We start from the raw sequence: 10,572 nt of genomic DNA on the forward strand, positions 1-10,572 counted from the left end.
TTTTAAATTTAAGTTTTGATCGCCATGTAAGGGGTCTTGGCCTTAGGTTGTTTTGGTTTGGTATGTATTCAATCTGGTGTTTTGAACAGTGGGATTTATAGTTGGTTCATTGGTAGGATCAAACTCAGTGTTGGGAAGATCACTAATACTTGGGTTTGACATGGTACTCCACGCTCACCGCACTAATTATTAACCGTTTGATTAATAGGTAGAAGTGTCATGGGGCAAGAAGTTTATTCTCGCAATCCGTACGGCCTTAGGCGATCCTTTCAATGTAAACACGAATAAGTTAGACTATAACCACAAAACAATTGATGATTCACAAAAAATTCCTCCAATGCGCCAATTTATATAGCAGAGGCAACTCTAGCCAAAAGAAGGCACAAAAGAACAGAAAGCCACATAAAACTATGCACGAGAGGTGTTTGAGTAAATGCTCTCAAAAAATTCTATTACTCTTAAGAATTCAAGATACAATGGATGAATGGAATAAATTACAAGTGAGGGGGAGGCTTTCTATTTATAGTTGAGCTTTCCCAAAATCGACGGTCTAGATCAAGTTACATCGAAGAATGAGATTAGTCTATCCCTTAAATCTATGGATTTACAAGATTATATAATCAATTTACATCATCAAATCAAATCAAATCTTATAAGATATGGGTCCCCTCAATCTTCTAGATTAGTTCCCATATTTACCAAGGTAGCATATCTTTCCATATCAGCATCATTGGGCCACCCAAGCTTCATATGGACAGGTTTCTTCAACAACTCTTTGAATCGGGCCAGCTTTCGTGGGTCAAATGATCGCCATGTCAATTATAGACCTCCATGGGATGCATTGTATGCAATGGTCATGGGCTTTGAACTACGACCTGTGACGGAAGTAGGTGGTGGTTTGTACGAAGAAGCACTTGGGTGGAGATGAGGAAGGAGGATTTCTGGTAGGAGAATTTGATGTTAAAAGAGAAAAAGTATGCACGTGAGAGTTTATAAGTTGTTTCCATGGTCATTTTATAGTGGGATGCAAACTTAACTATGTGTTTTAAGACTATTGACACAAAAGTTTGATTTGATACTCTTGGCAATGGCAGTGATGCTATGTCTTCGGATACGATGTCTTAGGACGACTGACAATCAATGATCCTAAACTTCTACATAGGCATCACATAGTCTTAGTGGAGACGCATAGTTTTAAGGTTCGTTGGTTGATAGGTCAACTATGCATAACTCGCTAGATTGTTAGTTTTATCGAGAGACAGATGTCAGGTTCCTTTTGAGTATGCTATAAGATCCACAAGATTTTTTATGTAAGGTATAACATACTCCTACCAAATATAGAATCAGAATATTTTTTTTTCAAAAAAAAAGAACACACTTAGTGTAGTAGTAGCAACATTTATTATTTATAATATTATTTTTTTTTCATCCTCAATAATAAATGTTACAAGATGAAGCAAAAACATAGTACTATTAGCTAATTTATTTGGACTTTTTATTTATTTTTGAAGTAAAGAAATTTTTATTAATAATACACATAAACAACAACTAATAATACATAAGCATAGAACATATTACATATCAGTATTTAAACACTATATGAAAGCAATAGAGTGAGAAGATCGTCTCTTCCTCAACTATTTTGGCAGCAATTTGCTTTCTAAACAAATTGGTAGTAACTACTCCACCAAGGCATGTGGATCATGTTAATCAATAGAGGAGAGATCCAAATTGGCAATAACGCTACATTGATAGTGTTTGAAAGTATTAGAGACGAAACATTTGTAGCAATCGTTAATAAAGGTATCCTAATTCCACACTGATAAATTAATTGACAATACCAAAACATGTGATGCACAAAACCAATTGACATATAACCCAACTTCCTCTTTCTCCTCATCTCAAAGAAACTAAAACAAAATCCAAGACTAAGGACTTCCCCAGGGAAAGTACAGTGAATTGGTAAAATGATATCTTTCAATCAGAACCGCTTAGACAGAGCTATGGTGGGTAAAAATTGAAAGCAAAAAAAAAAAAAAACAATGTACGGCGTTGGCTTTAATTGTTGAAGCAGTAGCAAGCATTAGAAGAAGTAAGAGCAATAGATTTCTTATCACTGCCTGCTAAAGAAGACAATACTGTCTGGTCTCTGCTCACCTATCACTTCACTTCTTTTACTCGCCCTACCATATCTTTTGCAACTCTCTACTAATAAAACAAACTATTCGAGTGTTTTTTTTTTCTCTCTCTCTCTCTATATAAAATTTTTAGACAGAATAAAATGATATAAATTATTAATTTATTACGACGATTAAGATAGACAAAAGCAGACATAAATAATTGATAGCATCTTAATAATAAATAATTTGAGAAGATTTCATTTAAAACAGAAAGAAAATCAACCCCCCAAGTTGTATTAGCCTTGCCTGCATCTTTCTCCTTTTTGGGTAGTTTTAAATATCAACCTTATGTGCCATATCAAACTTTAGCATAATGAATTAATGCATGTACTTTTTGTTGTACAGTCCATAAGAATAAATATAATATAATAATATAAAAAAGATAGTATTAAAAAATGGGTGCATTAACTTTGCTTTATGATCATAAAATTGACAAAAGAGGAGTATGGCCCAATGGGATTTATTTTGATAAATCAATGTCCAATTCCAGGTCGAGCTATCATAAATAAAATTTCTGAGCTATTGATGTTGCCAGATACAGTAGAAGATGATCTTTTATTTTTTGCTTTAACTTTTGCTTTTAAATAAAAATAAAAAAGTGAGAGGTGGGTCACTGTGTGATAAATTAAAATACAACTATACCCATCCTTTTATTTTTTTTTTTTTTTAAGATTTTAAAATAAAATCAACCATTTTTCCTCTTAATATATTTCGTATTAACTTTGGTGGATAGAGAAAATGTTACAAGATTTTCCTCATTCAGAGATCTAATGTAATTTGCCTAAACAAAATCTAATGTAACTATTGGATATAGAAAGGTATTTTCATAATTCTTTTTACTTATATACAAAAATATGTTTATTTCATATATTAAGACTGGTTGGTGATAAATATTTTAGTTGAAAAAGAAAAATTAGAGATACAAAGTTGATATTCTGCAAATGATGAGGGAAGGGACCCTTACTTTATATCTGATTGTCTGAATAAAGCCATTTTAAGACTGGGAGAATATTTGGTTAGTCAAGTTTGGTTATTTAAACATCTTTTTATCTATAAAGACCCACTTTGGCCTATGCCATTTATTCTTCTCTTTTAATTCTTCATTAAATGCATCCCTCCAACTTTTTTATTGACTACAAAAATAAAAATCTACTGTTCCGCTAAATTCATATATATATATATATATCTTGTAATTAGATTCTATAATTTTAATTTATTAAACTAATCATTTGGAACCATACAAATTTTCGTAAAGGGGTGCACATTTTTCTCATTTCTGTCGGCACCTTGTGAATATCTCATTAAGGAACAAAAAGAACTGAAAATTATTGTCCTTCTAGCTACGCAAAAAGATATTACTAATGTTGTTGTAGCTGAGTATAGTATTGGGTTATTAGCTATTATTTTAGGAAAAGCCTAGGAATATTATCTTAAGAAATCTTAGTTATTGTTGAGTTTGTTGTACAAGATTTTAAATCATTTTAATCATAGGTGTAATGGTAAATAATTTGAGTTTGAACACTAGGTATTATATTGTTAAGAAAGGAACAATTACGACTCTCCAAAAATTAATATCTATGAGTATGGAAGATATTTAAGTTTTTCTTTTTTGAAGAATAATAATCTATACTTATATAATGTGACTTATTGACTTGGTGTTGAAATAAACTTGGTCAGGAAAAGTATTTACAAGAAATTTATCTAAAATCTAATACAATGATATTTACATTTTTTTACTATTTTATATGAATATTTAAATAAAACATGTATAAAAAATTAAACCAAAATTTAAATCATTTTACCTATAACTCAAATTTTAATTAAATTTTATATAAATATGATCGAAATATTAATTTTTTCACAAAATTTGAATTTATTTAACTATCTTATCAACATTTATAAAGATTCCAATTAAAAAAACACACACACACGTTATTGTTGTGGGCAGCTGCCAGAGTTTTATGGTGTTGTCGGGCGCCGGTGCCAGGACCATGTTTCATACTGACTTCATGGTTTGAAAAAAAAATGTACAGATTTAAAGGAAATAGTGAAGAATAAAATTGGCTTTATTTGAGAGGGAGTTTTCGTATCTAAAACGAAACATAGAAGAAGAAGACATCATAAAAAATAATATGATAATATACAAATACATGAAGAATGATATATGTGTTAGCCTAAAAACTTGCATGGTGAAAGTAGAATATATAATCCTGCATGCAAAATTTGCATGAGTAAATAGCCAAAGTTCATGGAGACAGAAATTCCAGAGAGAATGATTTGGTTTGAAAAGAGAGTTTTTTTTTTTTTTTTTTTTTTTAGGGTTTGAAGGGTAGATTGGGGGGTACCCCTACATCTTTGTTTTTTTATTGTAGCAATGATGAGAAGATCCACCAAAACAAAGCATTAAGAAGAGAGAGAGAGAGAGGGTTGAAAGGGGGGAATAAGTAAGTATTACTAGAAATAGTGCATGGGGATGGGGGAATAACAAAGGAAAAGCTTTATGCTAGCTGCTGCAATCACTAGATTTTCCTTTCCTTTCATTGTCATTACAAGATATCTACACTCTTTTGGTGGGGATGCCCATAGGGATTGGGACAACACCCATTTTTATGTTTAACAACCCTTAACTTCACACTTCTTATATCAAAGGGGACAATTTTCCAGCCTTATACTTTTTATATATATTTGTATCATACATATATATAGAAATCATATTCATAAGTAAATAAATTTATATTATTAAATTGAAAAATAATAAATAGAAGTGGTTTGAAGTAATGTAGAGCGATTATGTATGACTATGAACATGAATGTTCATGCAAACAGTTCCATTATCATTCTTACTTATATATTGTATTAAATTTCAAAAATCTCCAATGTGTGGAGCCAAGCCACTAAGGAATATGCTAATTCAATAAGTTTTAATTAATCATAAGTTTTGATTTGACGCTAATTCATTGGTTTTAACTTAGAAAATAAATTACTATTATCTTCTTCTTCTTTTTACAAAATTGCAAAGAAACCCAAGAGCTCCCTAGATCTGATTTATAATAAAAATACATTAATTAATTATACAGTGACTCTTTTCTATAACAATATTTCACTATAACAATCAATTTTTAAAAGAAATAATTTTTAACTTTCTATAACAACTTTTACTTATAATAACAATATTTATAGTTATGAAATACATTCTTTATTAAATTAGTCTCTATAACAGCATATAATCTATTTTTAAGTAAAATTATAATTACTTCATATAAGTAAGCCTATTAATTATCATTTATTAAATGAAAATTATCTCAATTAAAATATTATTTCAATAAAATAATTAAATTTTACAGATGAAATTTATTAATCATATTTCATTAAATGAAAATAATCTTCCATGAGTGGAATTAAAGACATCAATTCAAGAAATTACTAAGTTCTCGATTAAATATTCTACTATAAATATAGAAGATCATAAACTTATAAATTGATTACTTGAATTTAATAACTCATGATAAATTATTTAATTTAAGTTGATAACTCATATTGATTAACCGAACTTGTTAGATTTATGAACTTTATAATTAATCATGTGAAAGAATGTCAAATAAAATATGCATAAAAGCAATAATACATGTACATGTTATACGTCTTTTGATTTTGTTGCTTTTTTAACATGATTCTCACTTTCTTTATTTGATGAAAATTCATGACATAAATTTTATTATAAGCTTACAACGATTATCTCCCTATAATAATCATCTCTATAACATAAAAATATGGACAGACAAATGTAACGGTTATAAAATGGGTTGACATTATTAATTTTATAAAGAAAATTAACTTTTAATCTTCAATTTTCTCTTTTATACTAGTTTTCTATCCCATGAGATGTACGGGTTGTTGATGCGTTTTATAAAAATGTTATTTAAATAATGACATATTAAATGAAATTATTGAGGAAATAATATTTAAATAAATAATATATTATTTAAAATGAAAAAGTTAACGGAATGGCAGGTGGAAGAACCTGATTGGAAAGCTGTTGAGATTCTAAGGACTTAATTAAAACTTTTTAAAAGTTCAAGGATCAAGTTAGAATATGACCTATAGCTTGGGGACATGCACTGGACTTAACTCATAAGCAATTAGGGTAAACTACCCAAATAGTCACCAAACTATTACTAAGTTTCTAATTGGATCACCCAACTTTAAAAAATTATAAAATAATCACTTGACTTATGAAATTTGTTTTTTCTAGCTCATTTCTGTTAAATCAATAACGTGGACGTTAAATAAATGACTTAAAATTTTACAATTAATATTAAATGACACAAATATCCATATAATATTAGGGAAAAAAAGAAGAAAAGATTGAGAGAGGGTTGAGAAACGGTGTAGTTTTAGGTTATTAATGATACCAATTAATATTAAATGTGAAATTCCAAATCATTTAGTTAACGTCCATCTAACCCTTTTGTTGTTGATTTAACGGGAATGGAACAAATGAGTAACTATTTGTAATTTTTTAGAATTGAATGAGCCAATTAAAAATTTAGTAATTGTTTGGTGATTTTATTGCAGTTAATGATTGGGGGTCCTGCTTTTATGAATGATTAATGAGTAATGAAAGGCTTTAATTAACTCAAATTATCAATCTTGCAAAGAAAAAGGAAAAGCATTTGGTTGCCATTAAAGAGAATTGTGTGGTCTCTGAAATCACAAACATATATCCCTATTTGAGAAAATATGTTTTTCTTCTTTCATTAAGCACTTGGTAATTAATGAAGTGTTAGGAGGAATTTGGCACTTAAAGGGCAAGCAAGACATAAAATTAAAAAGGGGGAAAAGCACACTGGTTTGATTATAAATTCATCTTTGTCTAAAAAATTTCCCACATTCTTTAGATTTTACTAGTAGAAGAGTTAAAAAGGTAATGACATATTTTAGAAAATATATTGATAATTTTTAAGTTTGTTTGTGGAATTAAAATATACAATATCAATTTATCAAATACAAATCTATGTATAAAAAGATTTGAGTAGGTGTCCTCTTCTATCTCTACTTTTTCATTATAAAATAATTAAAAAGAAATTAGTTTTGATTCTTTTACTATACAAGATTTTATATTTATATTTTAAATTTGATTCTCTAACATTAGTCGTTCAAATAATTAACATTCTTAGTTATTAATCTAACAAACTAGTGATGATTCTGTAACTTTTTATAGTTGGGTAACCAAAACAAAAATTTAGTAATAACGGGTGATCAACAATGCATTTGAAGAATAGCGATTTAACAATTCATAAATCTAATAAAATTTGGAATAGTTAATTATCTAAATTGTAATTTTTATTATCTAATCATTAATTAATGATACAAGTAATAAATCTTTAACTTGTTGCCTAATCTTCTATTTTTGTAATAGAAGTAATTAATTTTGTGAGTTTCTTTCCCAGGAAAACAAAGTCGTTTTCATGGGTGGAGAAAGGGAAGGAAAGCAATTATAACCATGAATGAAACAAGCAATGAAATTAATGAAGGGAAATGAATTAATTTGGTAATTCATGTGGGAACTGAATCAAAACAAATCCAGATGGGATTTACAGGCTACCATGTAATACAAAGTCAACAGATAAAGCATATAAATGGATAGCAACCAAAATGAGTGTGATCACATCTCTTTATTTTGTGGAACACTGTCATGCATGTGTTTAATATCTACCATGATTATAGTTTTAAAAAGCTCTTCCATGAATTGCAAACAATTTTTGACTTAATTCATTTTTAAAATTATTTTTCGAATACAACTATGAGGTTATTATAATATGTATAATTTCAAAACTGACTTACTCCATTGGATTGTTTGAGATGTGATGGTGAGAGGCAAATTGGTGTTGTCATGTTCACACATATGATTCTTTTTCTACACCTACTTTGTTCAGTAGTAGCATCTTTTTCTTTTGGATTGGTAGTAATTTGGGATTTTCTTAAAATATTTTCTTTTTTGGTTTCATTTTATAGTTTCTGATAATTAATCAATCAAGATGTGTTAAAAGCCTGGGACTAGTCCATAGGCCTGGCAAAGGGATAAGACCCTACAAGATATTGGTATCATGAATAGGGAAAACCCTCTGCATATATACAAAGAAAGCAAAGCAACTATTGTGTTGTTAAAAGACTTTTGGTAAAGCACCCATCACCAAAATACCCACATTCCTAGGACCCCCTATATGTCTCAAAGAGAGTGCAAACAGAGAAAGTTGTTGTAGAGAAGAGATGCACAAATGTCTAGTAAGCCTGGTTGGTGGGTTGCTTTCAATCACCCCATCTATAACTCTCCAAACCCAACTTTGCCTACGATGCCATGGTGTCTCCTGGAAATATGGATTATTTTGTAGTATTATTCCCACTTTTGCTTTGTCCTCACAATAAAGCATAAGGGGAATGTGTGACTCATTGACTTGGAACATTAGAATGAATTGAAAACGACAATTATCCCACTGATTTAACTCCACTATTTGGTTTCATCACCTTGAAATTTTCTATGATTTTAATCCAAAACCTAGAAGACAACCCATGTATATGATACAACTGAGAGGAGGATAATTATTGGAGAATGCAAATAAATTTAAAACCACCATAAAACATTAAAAGAGTAAAACAACATAATTAAAAAGATTAAAAAAACAACAATGTTCCTGATAATCAGGATTCAGGTCCCTCCCCTGTTTAAATTTAAACTGAAAAAAACAATTAAACACATGTGTGCAACACTTATGACAAAAGGTTCACAAATCTCTTCATGTCTGCCTTCCTCTGCTGCTCCGGTTTGTAAACTATCTCCGCTGTAACAATTTGAATTGCAAGCCTTTTAAAAAAACAAGAATGAATACCTAAAATAACAGCCCAAACTGTGATTGATACAGTCCACACAAAATTAATGGCCCAAGGCAGTGGATGGAGGAATCATACCAAAAATTTCCAAGTGAGGTTCAGTAAAATCCAGGAATGGGCACCCAGACGGCGTAAAAATATGTTTGATAATATGGATCGTAATAATAAGGAATCCGGTTGGCACCATCTCCTGCCTAGGAGTCACCTTCTTCACTTCAACTCTCTTGTTGTTTGATAGATGGAAATGAGTTCGCAATACAAGGTTGGCTGACTCCTTTGCTTCATATGTCACAAACCCAAACCCTCTGCTTCTCTTAGTTTTTTTGTCATGGATTACCACTGCATCAACAATGCTTCCAAATTTCTCGAAATATCTTTTGAATTCTTCATTTGTTATGGATCGAGGCAATCCTCCCACAAATATCTTCCTCTTCCCTATTTCTACTTTCGGTTTTGCTGGTCTCGCCTCCACCTGATTATTCAGCTACTCAATAAATTCTTATATCCAAATTAAGATGTAGAAAACGGAAACAAGGAAAGTTACCTACTTTTCGACCAAGAATAATATATTGTTGTTGAGGGGTAATTTGAGTCTTGGAAGGATCAACAAAAGTAACAAAAGCTATGGCTTTGTTAAAGTAGACAATAACATGTTTAACTTCACCATAACCATACGCATTAAAGTGTCGTCTCAATATTCTTTCATCCATCTCAGTAGAAATTCTATTTATGACCAACTTAGTATTTGTAAACTCCATATCACTAACCGATTATACAGAGAATTTCAAACGATTACACATAAATTTAGGAAGGTTGAAAACAACACATAATACTTATAAAAAAAAAAAGTGTTTATAGAGATCAACTCATATTATATTTCCTTCTTTGCATGGTTTACTTGTTATACGTTGACCATTCATTAATTAAATTTAAAAGTATTATTTCCTTTTGCTGTAATTTAGCCTTTTAAAATTTTAAGTTCAAAACAACAAGTTATTGATATTTTAAACAAGTTAATTAGGTTTTAAATACATTAGAATTAAAGTTTTATAAATTTGTTAAGTATGAAGAGAAGTGTATGCATGGTTAGCTCGTGATTTGGCTAAAATTATTTCTTTTAATCATTAAGGAAATTTAGAATTAATATTAAATATCTAATTTATCTCTAAACCATTAATATTTTTAGTTAACTTAATAATATAAATAGATTTCTTTATTTCATAAATTAGATTAGATATACACCAAATTATTATGTCTTGTCCTGCTCATTTTGGTCATACAAATTTTATATTTTATATTTTAATTTTGTAATTTATTATTTTCAAATTTCTTTTAAAAATTAAAATATTTAAATTTTTAGAAATTAAAATATTTGAATTTTAAGATTTTGAATTAATCCTAATTCATTGTTTGGATATTCCAATTTAGATTTGGATTTCAATTCTAAGCTTTAAAAATATTTTTTAAAATTTAATTATTTAGGAAGATTTTGAACATAGTTGTT

At 29.3% G+C, this 10,572-nt stretch overlaps 1 long non-coding RNA gene across 1 annotated transcript; it reads right to left on the reverse strand.

Annotated features, from left to right (window-relative positions):
- Positions 1 to 8,691: 8,691 nt before the first annotated feature.
- Positions 8,692 to 9,686, reverse strand: LOC128285680 (uncharacterized). The gene is made up of 2 exons (XR_008276208.1): positions 9,147 to 9,686; positions 8,692 to 9,019 (listed from the first exon to the last, which is right to left on the reverse strand). It is a non-coding gene; the product is annotated as an uncharacterized LOC128285680 (long non-coding RNA).
- Positions 9,687 to 10,572: the final 886 nt, after the last annotated feature.

The sequence above is a fragment of the Gossypium arboreum genome, chromosome 12, assembly GCF_025698485.1.
Source record: "Gossypium arboreum isolate Shixiya-1 chromosome 12, ASM2569848v2, whole genome shotgun sequence".
Classification (NCBI taxonomy): domain Eukaryota; kingdom Viridiplantae; phylum Streptophyta; class Magnoliopsida; order Malvales; family Malvaceae; genus Gossypium; species Gossypium arboreum.